This window comes from Gopherus flavomarginatus, chromosome 4, assembly GCF_025201925.1.
Source record: "Gopherus flavomarginatus isolate rGopFla2 chromosome 4, rGopFla2.mat.asm, whole genome shotgun sequence".
NCBI classification, from domain to species: domain Eukaryota; kingdom Metazoa; phylum Chordata; order Testudines; family Testudinidae; genus Gopherus; species Gopherus flavomarginatus.
In genome coordinates this window covers 33,882,611-33,901,067 of record NC_066620.1, presented here as the reverse complement: position 1 = coordinate 33,901,067, position 18,457 = coordinate 33,882,611, and the positions used below count along the sequence as shown (strand labels likewise).

The window sequence follows — 18,457 nt, the reverse complement described above, 5'->3', positions numbered from 1 at the left end:
ACCACATCTGCTGCATCCCCCTATCCACAAGGCCAGTAACCCTGTCAAAGATGAAAATTAAGTTGGGTCCTTAACAAATCCATGCTGACTATTCATTATAATCCTATTATCCTCCAGGTGCTTACAAACTGATTGTTTCATAATTTGTTCCAGTGTCTTTTCAGGTATTGAAGTTAGGCTAGCTGTCTATAATTCCCTGTGTCTCTTTGTTCTCCTTTGTTAAAGATAGGTACTATGTTTGCCTTTCTCCAGTGCTGGCAATCCTGGCAAGGGCTTTATGCTCCATCTCTCATAGCAGAAAGATGTAGAGTGAGGTTCTCAGGTACCAAGACACGGCCTGTACCATGCGATGCTCCAAAGCCTGGAGAGAAGGAACCAAAGAAGGAACCCTAATAGACTCCATGACTATGATAGCTCTCTTGTCTGAGGCTAGATTCTATACAACCCATGTGGCAATATCCACAGTGCGATGCTAGCCTCAAAGTGTCTTATCATTCCTATGGAGTTTAAGTCTTTGTGGCTTCATGCACATCTGTGAAACCATTCACTGGATTACATATAAAACCTCTGCAGTAGTAGACACGGAATTCTTGGGGTGGCCTGAGGTACCCATCTACATTTCATCGCCATTTTAGCTTTGTGGACTCTGCAGAACAATCATCATCAGTTTGCTGAAGCGTAAATCTATACAACTGGTTTGTAAAGCTTTCTCCAAATCTATCCAAATCCTAACAAGCAATACTACAGCAGTTATTATGACAACTGCCAAAGAGGCAGACATGTCAGAATCTGCAGTAAGGGAGCTCCATTAATTCTTCATCTGCTAGGGAAAGACAATGTCTTGCCAGACTTCTTGACCAGAGTTTACAATCTACAGCATAAGTGGTCCTGCTAGATGCACTTCTTCATCAACTATTCCTCTATTGGGGCAAGACCCAGGTTGCTCCTTATGTCACTGTCAGAGAGACAAAGACTGATTGACATCTCAGGATACACTCTGGGGCAAAAAGGACCCAGTATCACTGACAGATGTCTATGCTGTTCTCCTGGACTGGTGTCAGGAGTTCCTCTGCACATTCCTTCTGATTCAATTGATCCAGAAAGTCACTTAGGGTATGTCTACACTACGAAATTTAGTCAATTTTATGGAAGTCTATTTTTAGAAATCGATTTTATACGGTCGATTGTGTATGTCCCCACTAAGCACATTAAGTCGGCGGAGTGCGTCCTCACTACCATGGCTAGCGTCGACTTACGCAGCAGTGCACTGTGGGTAGCTATCCCACAATTCCTGCAGTCTCCGCCACCCATTGGAATTCTGGGTTAAGCTCCCAAAGTCTGATGGGGCAAAAACATTGTCGGGGGTCGTTTTGGGTACATGTTGTCAGTCGCCCCTTCCTTCGTGAAAGCAATGGTAGACAATTGGTTCACACCTTTTTTCCTGGATAACCGGTGCAGATGCCATACCATGGCAAGTATGGAGCCCGCTCAGCTCACTGTCACCACTGCTGTTGTGGGCAAGTCTACTGTGAGGGCTGCTGTGATCCAAGTAGCCAATACAATCATTGATGTTCTGTTATCAAGGGCAATGACTCTGGGAAATGTGTGGGCCTTACTAGATGTTAGGTGCATCATATTCCTGTCCTTTGTCACTGGTGAAGAAGTCTTGCAGCTGCACATCCCATCTGGCATGTGCTGTAACACCCCATAGCACTTCTGTGGTTGACACATGTAACAGCTCCAGGGGTCTTGCTCTTTTGCCTTGGCCGGGGTACCTTGCCCTACCAGGACCTCCAAGCATTCGACACAGAAGCACCTGCAGCATCTGGCACATATACATAGCAGCAGCTTCTTGTCTTCGCAGCAGATGGTGAAGTAGGACTGGTACCCGTCCTCATCGGGCATGTAGAAGACCTCCAGGAATCGATCTCTGCAAGTCTGGCAAAGGCCCCCCTCAAACAGTGGGTGGAATGTGGCTGGGTATTTTCTCCTGCACGATAAGGCTCCTGTTGTTGTTTGTGACTTCAGAAACCATTTGCTCTCTGCTCTGGTTCTCCTCCACCCACTCCTTGCTGTTGTTGCAGAAGTTAGTCTTTAGTCAATTGGCTGGCAGTTCAGGGAACATCTTCCCTGCCCGGCTCCTAGCAACCTCCAAGGCATGGTGTACAGTATGTCAATAGGAGACCAGCTTATTAAACATGGAGTGGTTGAAATGCTGCCTAAAAGCCATCAGAACCACCAGCTTGTCTGCTGAAACCTCAGAGAACTTACCGTCCCCAAACCATTGCACCCAGCGCATTCCAGAGATTGCCTGACTTTTGGATGTGACTCTGTAGGAGATGATGATTGCAGGCCACCAGGAGAAGCCTTTGATCTCCCCCCCCCCACACGAGTGCCCCAATTCCAAAATCTTTCCCATGATGGTATTCCACCACTTCCTCTGCAACTCTGCTCTCCTGCTCCCCAGCAATGAGCTCGGAGGATCCATTCTGGTCCTCCTGGGTGCTGCTGGCAGATGTGGTACTGCTGCTCTGGGAAGACTCCTTGGAATCCTCCTCAGAGAGGTTGATCAGCAACACCTGGACAGACATGGCCATCCTCCTGCTCAAGCACTGAATGGGAGCCAGAGACTACAGGTCATTCTCTTCTTTAAGTTTCATCTCATGGAGATTCAGTCCTGCTTGGAATACCATGCAAGCTGGAGGCTTCTGCCTCAGGCTACTCTCCTAGTCAGCAGCACCACGTGGTCGCACCTACCCCTTGCTCCCATGGCTCATGAAGCCTGGACAACAGTAAGGAGCAGTTCAACTATAGGCTGAGCAAGTGCAGATTGATGGTAGAATGTGCCTGTGGACATTTAAAAGCTCGCTGGCACTGTTTGCTGACTAGGTCAGACCTCAGCACAACCAACATTCCCATTCTTATTGCTGCCTGCTGTGTGATCCATATCAATGACAGTAAGGGGGAGACACTTATGGCGGGGTGGGAGGTTGAGGCAAATCGCCTGGTGTCAGATTTTGAGCAGCCAGACACCAGGGCAATTAGAAGACCACAGCAAGGCACGCTGCTCATCAGAGAAGCTTTGAAATCCAGTTTCATGACTGGCTAGGCTTCGGTGTGACAGTTGTGTGCGTTTCTCCTTGATGCAAACCCACCCCCTTTGTTGATTTTGATTCCCTGTAAGCCAACTACCCGTCCTCCTTCAAAATAAAGTAACTATTGTTTTGAAAAGATGCATTCTTTCTTTATGAATTAAAAAAAAATGAGATAACGGACAAGGTAGCCCAGGTGGGGTGGGGGAGGAGGGAAGGATAAAGTCACATTGCTAATTGAAGCCACACTAAAAATCAAACTGTTTGAATGACACCTCCTGTTGCTTGGGCCATCCTCTGGAGTGGAGTGGCTGAGTGCCTGGATCCTCTCTTCCTGTGTTTTTGGGCATATGGGTGAGGAGGCTATGCAACATGGGGAGGAGAGTAGGTGGTTATACAGTGGATGCAGCGGGGGTCTGTGCTCTTATTGGCTTTCCTGCAGCTCCAACAGATACTTCACCATGTTCATTTGCTCCCCCATTAGCCTCAGCATTGCGTCCTGCCTCCGTTCTTTGCACTTACTTAATGCTTTCCTGGTCTCTGTCACTGAATGCCTCCATGAATTAAACTGTGCCCTATCAGTGTGGGAGGACTGCATGAGCTCGGAAAACATGTCATCATGAGTGTGTTTTTTTCTCCTTCTAATCTGTGAAAACCTTAGAGATGAAGGTGACAGGGAGAATGTAGAAACATTCTACGCTCTACGATTCTGGGGGGACTGCATGGTCACCTGTGCTGCTGAGTGCTGCTGAGTTTTCCATGCTGACCAAACAGGAAATGAAATTCAGAGGTTCCTGGGGCTTTTCCTGTGTACCTGGCTAGTGCATGGGAGTTCAAAGAGCTGTCCAGAGCTGTCACAATGGAGCACTCTGGGATAGCTCCTGGAGGCCAGTACCATTGATTTGTGTCTGCACTACCCCAAATTTGTCCCAGCAAGGTTGATTTAAGCGCTAGTACCCTCGTCGGGGAGAAGTACAGAACTCAATTTTAAGAGCCCTTTAGGTCAATGGAATGGGGTTGGTTGTGTGGACACAGTCATTTTTAAATCGACCTAATGTCACTAAATTTGACCCAACCCAGTAGTGTAGACAAGAGCTTACAAACCTGAAAGGATGGAATTAAGATACTGTTGATAATTCTGACATAATAGTAGTAGGCGGGGATTTTTTCCCCAACCTTCTGCAACTGATGTCAGAATCACATGTCCTGCTCCCCAGTCTATCAGCTCTCTTGTGTCTGGAGTGGGGTGGGATTCTACACACAGATCAACACACCCTGACAGCTCAACTTCTGGAATGTTGAGAGCAGTAGATCATGTTCTTCTGAGATCTGAAAGATCCTACTGGGAAGCAGGAAGACTTTCACCAAACAATCCTACTTGATTACATGGAAGAGATTCTCTACCAGAGCAGCTTAAAAGGGAGTAGAACTGAGACTGGGAGAGGGGTAGATATCTCCCTCTGTTTATTTTTTATCCAAGGAGAAGGAGTTCAGCTCTCCCTTTATTTTGCCTCTGGTACACTGCAGCCCAGTGCCTTGATCCTAATTTCAAGGAGGGTGACTTCCCCTCCCAACACCTAGGGTTCCATCTACATAAAGTCTTGTTGTTCAGGCTTTCTGCTCATGAAGGGATTCCACCTGAAATGCTTGCCAACTTTCATTTTAAGGTAGAAAACATGTTTTCTCTAAACAAAGGCATCAAACTGTGTCAAAAACAGAACATTTCATTTTTCTTCTGCTTGTAGCTTAAAAGTAGACAAAATATTTTAACAACTTTACAAAAGATTTTTCAGCTTTAAAACTTATATACTAATCATATTTCAGCTTGGAATGACTTTTACAGAAAAAAAAAAAGATAAGACCCTTAAAAAACAAGGTTGTGCTGATACAACATTAGCTATCCCAATGTGAAGAGTGCGACTATACTCTCTGCTTGAACTAAGAATGAGATTGAACATTTGGTCACATGAGGCTATTTTAGCTGCTCAAAACTCCACAAAGATAAAAGATGTAAGCCTGAGAGTGTGAGGGGAGAAACATTGAGTATGACTAGGCAGTGATGCTGTTCTGTAAAAATAGAACATCTGTATAGGCCGCTGTCTGGCACTGATTTATGGCAAGATAATTCTGTCTCTCACTTGGAAGGGTAAATTACATTTCTGTTCAAGATGATGTGGGTCAGCCTTGGGGCCTGATTCTGATCTCACAGACATTGGTGTAAATGAGGAGTAACTCTAATGAAGACAAAGGGGTTGTGCTGGTGTAAAACTAATAGAAGTGAGATTAGAAACAAATCCATTGTTTCTGAGTAATGTTCATTCAAATTGGACAAATGGCCCAGATCGTTCGCTATACCAAAGCTCTGTCCAATGTAGATTGAAGTAAGATATGAGTCATTTTCTGTTCTGAAAAATAAAAGCAAGGAGATTAAAAGTACAAACACTGAACAAAACACTTGGTGGATGCAACTGTGTGAGGCATCGTTCCCCTTCTTCTCAGCTATCCCCAAGTGTGTGATACTAGGCCCAGTCTTTCAAGCAGGTTCTCCTTCACAAGTGAATAGACAAACAGAAAACACTCTTTTAATTCACTCTTTGTTCTCAGGCTTCAGGGTCACCCTGCCCAGTGATCTCAAGCACCCTGTTCCTGGCAACTGTCCATTTCTAGTCAGCTCAGGTCCATTCCTGAGCAGCTTCAAACAGCTTGAAACAGGATATGTTAGTTCTCATGCTTCTGAGTAACTTCAAACAGGATAGGTTAGTTCTCATGCTGTCACTTAGACTGCGGAAAGGCAACTGAATGTATTATGTGCCTCCAGCGCTGTCTCCCTGAGCATCTGGCCCCTGGCTCTAGGGACTCACTATAGGAGTCAGCTACCCCCCACCATGGCTTCCTTTCCCCTGGCACAGCTGTCACTATCACTTCTCTGGCCTGGCCTTTAGCAGCTCTTTATAGGCTTAGGTGTAGCTTAGCCCATTTTAATTGGCTGAATTGGGCTTATTTGCTTTGACAGAGGGAACTGGGCCCAGTCTACTAACTGAGACCAACTACCCTGTAACAGAAGATAATGAGAAAACTGAAAAGTAAGTCCAAAATGTCCAAATTGACATTAATACTTTGATCAGACCCTTTTGGCTCAGTATCTTAAAGAAGAGTCAGAGTGGAGGAGAAGAATAAACCCTTGAAAAGGTGATTCAATTCCTTGTCATAACAGTTTCAGCAAATTGTGGTATTTCAACCAGAAGAAAAGGAATAGGAAGAATGCTGAAGAAACATGAGTCATTTCTCACGCAATGGAGTGTCAAGTTCAGAAAGGTTACGGATTAGATTTTCTCTCTTACCCAGATTGCCCCCATACTGAGACCTGTAACATTCTAAAGAAAGTGACAAAACTATTGGAGACTTGTGGACTGGCTGTTTATCGCCTCTTCTTGCAGAAAGCTAGCATAACAGCTATGAGAAAAATGATTTGACATGTGTCATGAGAACAACAGTAGGGCAGAGATTCTATATTTGTTGTCTCCATGGTATTCTGATGCCTCTAAATATACAGAAGAAGCTACTTCTATCATTTCAAACCTCAGAGCAGCTTCAAACAGGATAAGTTAGTTCTCATGCTGCAGAGAAGCAACCAAAAGTATTATGCTTCTCCACGTTGTTCTGTCCTGAGCTAAAAGTGGTGTGTTACAGGGTAGGGTGCCTATGAGGGAAAAGAGTGTGGAGGCATCCACTCACAGTATCATAGGTCTTCCAGGGGGTTCTTTTCAAGCCTGAAAATATCTCTCTTTATTAGATTTTTACAAGTTATGAATCCAGTTGATCTGAGGCAAACATATTTGTGAATTTCAAAGCAGTGGGGTTCTGTTGGGGGGGGTCACTTACACATTAAATCCTGGGCCCAGGTGCTGGAGGAAGACATGAGAACCCTGGAGAGGGTGCCATGCATGCCGATAAAGTTGGAGCTATCCCGGACAGTGCATTTCATGCAGGCAGTTAGGCTGCTTATCAATGAGATGTGCTAGTGCAATAGCATAGCCAAAGCTACTCAAACTAATACATCCCCCATCAATGGCAGCTTCCAGCAGCTCTTTCTTTAAATGCACTGTTGGCCAGATACAGGTTTCCTTCCTTCTCTCATAATATGAAATTTTCTCCCTAAATTTAAACTAGTTGGAGGAGGAGGGCTGGTAACATTTGATCCTGAATAGTCCTTCATCTGAAAGCTGATTGATATCATGGCTAAAAATGAGTTCCATATACCACTGGAAAGGGAAGATTCACAGCACTTCCAATGATAATTGGAGAGCTTGGTGTAGTGTTATAGTTTTAGTAGCACTCCTCTTGGGGAATATACTTATAACTTGTGGCTTCATCACTCGTGAGTAATGTAGCCATGCTAAAATGACTGCCAGTAAATTTTTTAATAAATCATTGTTCTTATTCAAACTTTCCCAAATACTGACCATTATAATTATCTGAAGCAATTAAACTTTAAAGTGGTTGGATTATTAGCTCTTGTCCTAAATTACACATGAGGGGCAGATTCTGCTTTCAAGGGCAGATCCTCCATGGATCCGTAAGGGAACAGCTCCATTTAATTCAATGGAGTTATGCCCATTTTCACCCAGAGCTGATTTTGTCCTTTCTTATACTTTTGTAAAATCCACTGAAGCCCTCAATGAATTTGGCCATACGTTTAGTTGAAAATCAGTCCAGTTTCACCCTAGATTTGGTTGCAAACCAAAGAAATGGCTCTTTCGAAAACAGAAACTATTATCTTAATAAACTTTTTCTTCCTAAACCATTTAAAAAAAACAAACAAAAAAACAAATTTTATTACATTTTACTAACTGTGACTCTGTATGGAATATGGTAGGCACTTTATGACATTGATACCAATATTTTAACATTGTAATGAATTGTGCCAGATATGCCGTTTAAGGTATCTATGAAAATGTTATAATTTGCCAAGTATGATAATTCTTTTTTTATGTTTGTATTACCTTTGTATTATGAGTTATAGATATGTATGGTATATCTGTATTTCCAAACGTGTGCTGTGTTTCTGGATGACACCTCCAGACAGATTGGCACCAGCACTGAGCCCATTAGATGGCTCATCAAGTGGCATCAACTTAAAATGAATCCATTGAAAGGAACAAAGGAATACATCTTATGAGTCAGCAAGGCACGTGATATGATCATGGGCAGAACTCTAAGGCTTTTCCATGACATGTGATGTAAAACCTATGTTTGGAACAAAAGAAGTACAAGTCACATGGTAAGAGAAATATAAAAGGCAGCTGCATCTTCTCTGTTTGGTCTTCATTCCTGCTTCTGACCTCTGGAGTAACTTTTCTACAAACAAAGCTATGAACAAAGGACTGAATGACCCATCCAAGCTGTGAATGTGTTCCAGAGTGACTTTCAAGCCAGCAAACTCATAAATACTGCTAAGAACCTGAGAGATGGACTTTGAAGCTCTGTATGTATCTGACTGCTTTACCATTTAACCACTCTCTGCTTGTTCTTTCTTTTTTCTTTACAATCAACCTTTAGTTTTAGATGCTAGAGGATTAGCTGGCAGTGTGGTATTTTGTTTAAGATCCAACCTAATACTGAGCTAGCAATGTGGCTGGCCTTTTCAGGTTCAGAAGAACATTTTGTATAGAGAGAGAATTTTTAAATAACAAAGCATCTATGTATTTTTCTCTGGATCAACTCATCAATGGCAAATTTTGAAGCAACATCTGGGAACATCCTCTTTGATGACACTGAAACCACTGAGTGCCACGCGATGGGAAAGTTGAGTAGAGGCGATAAAGCCTGTCAGACACCAAATTGGGAAGATGGATGACGCCATAGTTGCTATTATGGAGGATAATGCTATGACAGGAACTGTTCATGGGAGAACAGTGGCAGAGGGAAATGGAATCACCAGAAACATACATAACTTCAAATTTCTGTGTGGCTTAGTATTGTGGCATGACATACTGTTTGAAATAAATGTTGTAAGCAAGAGACTCCTAGGTGTTAACCTTGAAATATCTGGAGCCATGGAACAACTGGACAAAGCAAAGTCATACCTACAGTCTTACTGATCAGATGAAGGATTTCAAAACGTTCTGAAGAGTGCACAGAAGTTGGCAGAGGAACTTCACTGAAGCTATTTTCCCACCCATTCAAGAATACAAGAATCACCAAAGAAGAAGACATTTTGATTACAGGGCATGGGATAATTTCACAAGAGACCTGAAACAACCATTCAAAGTTGAATTCTTCAACCAGGTACTAGATTGTGCAATACAGTCAGTTGAAGAACGTTTCATGCAGCTCAAGGAACACGGCAGTATATTTGGGATGTTGTACGATATTCCAAAACTCCTCACTATACCTGAAGAACACCTAAACCAGCAGTGCAGGGCACTAGTGACAGTGTTGACACATGATGACCTGTGCGATATTGATATGAGTGATTTAGGTGATGAACTGAAAGCCCTTTCAAGATACATTTCAGCAGGATCAGCTCCAAAGGCTGTTCTGGGGAATATATGTCCACAAATAAGATGACCACCCTCTTTCCAAATGCTTTTGTTGCTCTGTGCATACTTCTTAACACTTCCTGTAACAGTTGCCAGTAGAGAACTCAGCTTCTCCAAGCTGAAGTTAATAAAAATACCTCTATTCTCCACAATGACACAGGAGAGGCTGGTTGGCCTTGCAACCATCTGAACAGAGCATGAGCTGGCCCAGATTATGGACCTTCAGGAAGCAGTTCAAATCTTTACAACCAAGAAGGCAGAGAAAGCACCACTTTGATTATTCAAACAGATAAAAATACCAGTATTTACTATGCAGACAAGAAAAGTTACATTTGCTGTTCAGGCGTTCGAAAGTTAAGTGTTACTTAAAATTTTTGAACAAGGCATTTTAAGTTGTTATTGCTCCTTTACTGGGGTAGGTAGCAGAGCAGTAGCATGAGAGGAGTGGAACAGGAAGAAGGCAGAATCGAGACCTTTCAAAGTTTTGGCCCAAGTGAGCGGGCATGGGGGCATCATTTGAGCTCCCTGTCTCAGGTGCCAAAATGTTATGGGCTGGCCCTGTGTCCATAACACTGATGCTGATGCTCCCCAGCTTGTGCTTGCAAGTTTCTGGAACAGGTTGACCCTTGTCTTCATCTTAGCAGCTACCTTCTTCAGATGGTCATGGAGGTTAGCAAGATAGGTTGGAGTGGGGTCATGTTGCATAGTGTTGCCACAGAAGGTCACTTTCAGGGTGCACTTAGCATTCCTGTTATCAAGATGGAATAAATAAGAATTAAAAAAGAATTTAAAAGGGTTATTTTTTGTCACTAAAGTAAGCAAGTGTGACTCTGGATACACACAGATCTATTTGATCAGAAGATGAAATTTTCACAAAGTCACTTATCAGAGAAGAACCACACTTTAAAATTATATTACATTAATATCTTTAGCTTACATTTAAGAAAATGTATTACCTCAGCTTTGTGATTCAGCATTTTTGCTTGTAAATAATTTTGGAGTAATAAAAGTTGGATACCTGATTTTTTGTGCAGAATGGATATAGATGATAGTGAGGAGTGCTTGAGAGAAATGCTTTTTCCTTTCACCTTTATCAGAATCAGGAACGCACCTATTAGTATTGCAGTAAACCTGGGAATCTAACTGGATCTTTTCCTTCCTATTAAAGCTGTATAAAATTCCTTTAGCAACAACTCTGTACACATTTTACTTCCAACAAATATAAAGAAGTCCCAGATAAAATTTTGTGCTCACCAGAAATTTTGGTGACATTTCTGACCTAGATCAATGCCAGTACAAGTTATGTCCACCACTTCTATCCATGGTCTCCTATGTCCATAGTGGAATCATTAATTTTAGTATTGCATGTTTTATGTAATGCTAGCAATTTCTTGTTGTACTTTTCAACAGTTAGCAGCCATTTATTCTGCTTGTCGTTCTGGAGGGACTGTCTCCTATTTTCCATTTTGTTTTCTTGTTATTATTTCAGATCTGTCTGCTCATTGTCAAAGCCCATTTTTGTTGTACAATATAGCTTTTGCTCATGTTATTTCTCTCTGAGCCATATGTTACTGATGGATGTACTGACTACAGATTTCATTATTTATCAGGTTAAGAGGAGGAATATTCTTCATATTTATTTTTATATTTGAAAATCTACTTGAAGTTAAATGGTTTCTTTCTCTACCTATCTTCCATTGTCTGATTTCTATCTAACCCAGGTGGCTGTTAAAGCAGATATATTGTTCTACTTTTCAATTATCTTACCAAATATGCTGAGCTGGTTATTTCTCTCTTTGGGATGGTTGACAATGATCAATGGCCTTCGTTTTGCTCACATTAATTTTCAGTACATTTTTCTGTCATTCCTAATGATTTACTCTATCAATTTTCCCCATATATTTTGAATAAGAGCCGGATAATATTGCTGAAAGCGCTACAGCTACTATCCACAGTTGCCAAATTTCATGCAGTAAATAAGCACCCCGACTTTCACAGTAAGACAGAAATCAAGCTAAATCCAATGCCAAAACAAGCCAGCCCCTTAGAACCCCAACACTCTATGTGACTAGATCCCTGCAACACACAGTCTGAGACTGTGGTGGGCCCGCTGTGCACCTCGACTCACTCTCCCCCTTGCCCCTGCTTGCCCCTTGCCCCTGCTTGCCAAGAGCTGATTAAAAAAAAAGAAGCAACAAACTACAAGAAGTTACAAGCCAAACAAACAACGAGCTACAAGCAAAAAACTAGCCAACAAGCAACTCACAAACCAATTAAACCAAAAACAAGCCTTTGAAAGGTATTCTGGCAAATCTTTAAGCAGCTGTGCAGAGATGATTTTCTATATCTTTTTTCCCTTGTATAAGCTCAGCTATTTAGTCAAAACATTTATTTAACTGGGTAAAGTCTAATTTGCAATAATGACCTATCTACAATAGCTCAAACTGCAGTGCATGCAATTTCTGGACTATTCATCTCTTTCTTCTGTTCACAAAGAACCTGAGAACAGACTTTGCTTTTTATCAATTTACCGCAGTATTTGATGGATAGCTTATGTGAACTTTGTTCAGCCCATAGATTTCTCAAAAATGATTTGCCATGGCTATTGCTTCCTGATTCCATAGTTAACTATATGTGTTGTGTGATTGGTCATACCAGGTGGACAACTTGCTCTAGATATGGTAGTAACAGGTTGAGGAGTGGGTCCATGTGAGTTTTATGAAGGTACTTAAATATGTGCAGGAAAGATCACATTTTTTTTATAGTTTCCTTTCAGTATTTAACACAATAAGGAAAGAGCTTTTTAAGCATAGCTACAGTATTGATCATTCTTACAAGTGCCTTATCAGTTCCTTGCCCATCTGATCCTTACACATCTGAAACCAGGCCTTTTAAACAAGGCTTGGGGAAGGATTAGCCTCAGGCCTAGATCAGTGGTGTCAGCAGATGGATTTGGTGCAGGGAGCATAGCCCATTTAGTATGATGTCATTATCCCCCACCAGTTCTATGTTTTATGAAGTGCCTAGGTCCATGCTGGAGGTGCAGTGTTTCACTTTTGCTGGGTAGAAAGCATTCACATTAGCTTTCACTATCCCTCCACCCATATGTAGAGCAATAGATACTGAGGGATTAGAAAAGATCATTCTCTCTCCTTCAGAACAGACTGTATTCATGTACACCCCTTGCATCATGTCCACAGCAGTATTAAGTATAGTTACTTGGGAATTTTTCAACAAAACACTTTTTGTCAGAAAATCTGATTAATCAAAAGTGAAACTTGTCACAGGAACAATTTTGTTTACACTTCTGGTGGGGAGGTTTTTCAAGTCAAGGATGGAATTTCTAATCAAAGTGAGAGAAAATGAGAGAGACCAGAATAGCTAACAATTCAGTGGTTAGGACTAGAGCTGAGCAAATAACTGATTTTTTTTTTAAATTCAGAAGCCAATATAAAAACAAACACCCAAACCAATTTTTTTCAAAAACTTTTGTTACACTGAAAAATTCAAAAGTTCACTTTGTATTGATCTAATTTTGGTTAACTAGAAACAAAATTTGTTTTGAATTTTTGTTTCAATTTACTCATTTATAGATGTTTTTCAGCTGTTCATGGTTTTTGTTTTTTAACAGGACAAATTGCAAAAACATCATTTCAAAATGAAAAGTTGAAACAAAATTTTAAAATGGCCTTAAGAGAACATTTGAATATGAAAAAGTCAAAAAGATTTTTTTTAAATAGGTGAAACTAAATTTTTAGACTTTGTCATTGTTTTCTTTGACTGAAAATATTTGTCAAATTCAACCTAGATTCACAAATGCTTTTGAAGCCCCGGAAAATACATTTTTCAGCTAAATTATTGTTCATCAAAAATATTTTGTCTAGCTTTAGTTAGGACACTCACCTGGGATATGGGAGACCAATGATAGAGTCCATGCTACAAATTAGGCTAGGTAAGTGTCATAACCATAAGTTTATGGGTTGTTTTATGGTAAGTATCTCATGAATGCACCTAAAAGTCTCGGTATTGTATTGATGCAGAACAAAACCAAATTCCAAAGCCTGAAAAATTCCATACAATGAAATTTGTCTTTTCAGCCAGCCCTGATATTAAGCAATGTGGCACCACAGGTGGCACATTTTCTGTCTTACCTTGCTAGAATCTGTTATTCTAGTTGGGGCTGGGGTGGCGGGGGGAGGTGAGGGGGAAATGGAGTATGACATTTTGTGAAGAGATAACGAGTAAAATAGAAGAGGAATGGTGAAGATCCCTAATGGAGGTCAGCATAAACTCAGGCAAGGACTCTTCTATCTGCCAGTCTGAGTGAGGATGCAGAATGTCCATCTAATGCTAAAGGCAAATTATATGCATCCAGCAGAGGCTATAACCCATTGATTCTATTATATTCTCTTTTTTAAAACAAAATTAACAGTGGTGTTACCCCTATTTTATCTGTTTGCATGGACTATTCAGAATGCTTTATGGGTTCGTTTTTTTTTTTTTTTTTTTTTTTACAATTTGCCTAATATACCTCCTGAGTGAAACATAATGATAATAATGCTGAGCTCTTATTCAGTGCTTTTCACCATCATGTTAGGAAGGAAGGTAAGTATCATTATCTCATTCATAAATAGGGAAACATGTACAGATTGGTAATTGACTTACTGGGAATTGGAGGCAGATCCAGGAATAGAACACACATTTCCAGACACCCAGTCTGGTACCCTACTCTGCCTGCTAGGACCATTAAAGTGGTGGAATTGCTCCAAGTGAAATTCTTTGCTACCATACATGTTGTCTTTCATAAAGATTTTTAAAATATTAATGCTGTAAACTGGAATATTCTGTATAGGTCAGAAGTCAAATTATGTATTTCTAAGTGTACTATTTTCTGAGAGATTTGATACAAAGCTCTTTCCTATCCTGTTTCTAGAATTCTAGCTTAACTGAAGCTTCCCAGGATCTAATTTTGCTTCTCCTCCACATAGTATATTAGAATGAAGAAAGGCAATCCCATATCTTTCTCTAGCAAGAGTCATCTCCTTGAGCAGTATAATAGCTGTCTACTATAGTAATGAGTCATCCTTCTGGTGGTGGTTACTCAGCACTTGAATAATAAATTTAAAAAATGAGCAAATATAATCAGTAAATAAACATAGGATGCAAATGACTGATTGTGCACTTTGATTAAAAGGTCAAGTGCAAAACAAATAATAATGATGACAAATGGAAAATATTTTCTTTTAAAAAAATTAAACAGCCACAATCAATGCCTTAGCCCTTATTATAATGTTGAAATTGCTCAGGCTAATTGTGATAAATTAGGCTAAAATCAGTGTGGTGTATCTCCTAAAGATATTCACACTGTGCTACTTTGCCAAAATCCTACTCAAAGTCTAGCAGAGCCATCTATCATTATGGAGACATGGTCTGTTGAAAGAAGTATCCCTGGTTTGTAGGTGATATTGATAGTTTTAAACTTTAATATTGCAGCAGTGGAAGGCTATAATCTCTTCTAGATTGCAAAGAATTAACTGCATAATGGATTCACAAATGCCAGAAACAGGAAAATAGAATGTGGATACTTTAAATTTAGGCCCATAATGCCAACCCGTAAACTATAGATAGAGTGAAACGGAGTAGCAGTATGTAAGGCAACTAACAGCTACTGGTTGGCCACTTACTGCTAGAAAAACAGATGTACGATGCAGGAGAGAATTGAAGGAAGACATGGAGGAAAAACATGGAGGAAAGAACACAGACCAGTAAGCAGAGCAACTACATGCCAACTGATCCTGATGGTGCTATGGTAGAGGAAGCGGGAGGAGCCTGTGAAACAGGAAGAGGAAAGTTACCATTGATGCCCTCAGAACTCGTAAGCTCATGACACAATAGCTTGTAAAAAGTAGATAAGGCCTAGTCTATTCTACAAAGTTTTGCTGTCATAGCTATGTCACCTAGGAGTGTAGAAGAAAATCACACCCTCTAGCTGACATAACTATGCCAGAATAACCCTTGATCTACAGAGTACTTTTGTCAGAATAGCTAATGTTGTTCAGGGCTATGTCATCAGAAGAACTACTTCTGTAAGCTTACACAGCGTCTCTATACTAAGGGGTTCTGCTGCCATAACTATACCAGCCAAGGCTCTGTAGTGTAACCAAACCCTAAATGTAGGGACAGAGGGACTAGGTCAGGGCAAGGGGGCAGGAAGTGAATAATGTGTCAAATGACTAGGAGTCAATGTGAAGAATGCTAGAGCTGGTCTAAAGATCCAATTTTATTTCTGTCGAGACAAAAAATGATTTCATTCAGTCTTTCATGGAAAATTCCGATGAAAAAAATGCAATTGAAATGAAGTATTTTGGTAAGTTTTTTTCCTTCTTTTGTGTGTGTGTGTGTGTGTGTGTGTGTGTGTGTGTGTGTGTGTGTGTGTGTGTGTGTGTGTGTGAAAATTTAGAAAATGTGTCAGTCACATTAATTTAGCAAAATATACTCAACACTGATTAAATTTATGCTTTTTAATTTAAAAAAAAAGATTAAAAAATGTCTATTCTGCTGAAACCCCTGCTTTAGGAAATAAGAAGCCCAGAAGAGGGCATTGGCAGCACCAGCCAAAAGGGGCAAATCTGCCAGTAGAATGAAGCAAATTTATAAAACAATTTGACTAGATGCTCATTAGATGGAGAGATAAGGCCAGCCATGACTGGCCTCTGGAGTACAATGTATCCACAGGTCCTGAACAGAGCAGGGTAAACGCTCCCTTCTGTGCCTATTCCATCAGAGAGATGGATCTGGTCCAGAGTATCTATAGTTGGGTTGGGGAACAAGGTGTTGTTGTTTTTTTAATTATTCCTTATCTTTAAAAAAATATTTTTGCTCACACCACTTGATCCATGTGCTGTAAAATTTAACAACTTTTCTGTTTGGAACAAACATGTTCCCTGTCCTTTTCTTAATGGATCATTTAAGGAAACCCAAATATATTTTTCAGATCAATTCTTATAAGGCCATTTATTTCATGAGAAATACAAACCCAGACAGAATTAGCAGCTACCACCTAAATTACCACCAGTTAACACATTAACACAGGCGCTCTTTATATATGTGTTCTTTAATCCAGAGCGGATCCTGATCAAACCCCAAAGAACTTCTGCAGTTAGATTCTATTATGGTCATAGGATTGCCAGGACAAATGGCAATGGAAAATAGCACAAAAACTTGATAGACTTTTTCTAAAAGTATGGCCTTCAGAATCAGAGATTTCAACAATGGACAAGCATTCCATTAAAAATACAGATAATGGATATGACATGAATTATGTCTGAAGAGCTTTATAGAGCTACAGAACATCATGAAACACCTTAGGCACTGAACTCATCTACTAGAATGCTGAAGTGTTGGTAAGGCCATTGTATCAGGCTCTTCTTGTTTGTATAACAAGGTGACTGTGTGGGATCAACAGCATGGACAGAAATGGAAAGGAAAGGAAATATTACAGTAGTAGCCCAACACAGAATCAGAAAACTGGCTGACCAACATCAGTGGGAGGAAGGGTGTTCTTGGCACCCCAGTTAGGGCCAGACTTTCACAGAAAGATATAAATTAGATGCTTTTGAAAATCTCCTTAAGTGCCTATCTGCCTCTTTAGGCACCGCAATACTTTAGGAACCTGTCCTATAACTTCTCTGGACCTCAGTTTCCCCATCTGTAAAATGACTAATTTTCTACCTTATTGAGGTGCTGTGAGGTCTAATTCATTAATATTTGTAAAGTGTTCAGTGAGTACAGTGATGAGAGCCACCAAAATGCCTATAAATCTAATATCTTGTTTGCTCTATGATTGACACCAGCTTTGATTGCCTATATGTCTGCTTTTCCAGAAAGGATATTTGTGCCTTTTACTTCATGCGTTGGAGGAACTGTCTTATGAAAAATTGTAAAGCAATCCCCCTATCCTACCTAAATCCTTCCTTTAAATTCACCTTTTCAATTATGCCTACAAATAATGTGACTGCTAATTTATGTAACGTACCTGTCTTCATATATACTGTTATTATGTCCTTCCGTGCATTACTGATATCCATCTTTAACTTCTTGTCAAAATCCCTGACTCTGAGCTGTCTGGGGCAGGGAATGTCTTTGCTTTACTTGTTTGGACAGTGCCTAGCATAATTGGGGCCCAGGTTGTTGATTGGGATCTAAGTGCAACAGCAGTATAAGTAGTATATAAATAACTAGTACTAAGACATTCTGGGGCCAAACAGAGAGTAGATCAGATCTTCAGCTGATGTGAATTTGTATCAGTCCACTGAAATCAATAGAAACATACCTATTCCCACTATCTAAGGTTGTGGCCCCAGATCCAGGGGTGCTGGAACAATTTTTATAGTGGGGGTGCTCAGAACTATTGAGCCAAACTGTAAAACCTGGATATAATGGAATCCACTTCAAGCCACAGGATGCAGCAGCATCCCTAATTCCAGTACCCCTGCCCAGATCTTCATCTTTTGTGACTAGATTCTGTTTAAGTCACAGTGTGAGGGGGGGTGCTGAAGTGCCACACAGCAGCTGAAGACAACAGGAAGAGTTTGTGCTGTGTCAGATGCAATTTCTCCTGGAATCTCTTGGGCACTGCACATTGACTGCAACACCTTTTAAGAGGGTGTAGCACACTCCCTGGAACCTAACCCCCACCCCCACTTACATTAATTCTTATGGGGAAATTGCATGCGCTTAATATTGTTTTCCTTGAAGTAGCATTTTTCAGGAACATAACTACAACGTTAAGCGAGGAGTTACTGAACTGTACATCAGGTCACA

General features: G+C 40.7%; 1 pseudogene; it reads right to left on the bottom strand.

The window, feature by feature from the left end:
- Positions 1 to 1,615: 1,615 nt before the first annotated feature.
- LOC127049574 (DNA (cytosine-5)-methyltransferase 3B-like) lies at positions 1,616 to 13,569 on the bottom strand (annotated as a pseudogene).
- Between the last annotated feature and the right edge of the window lie 4,888 nt (positions 13,570 to 18,457).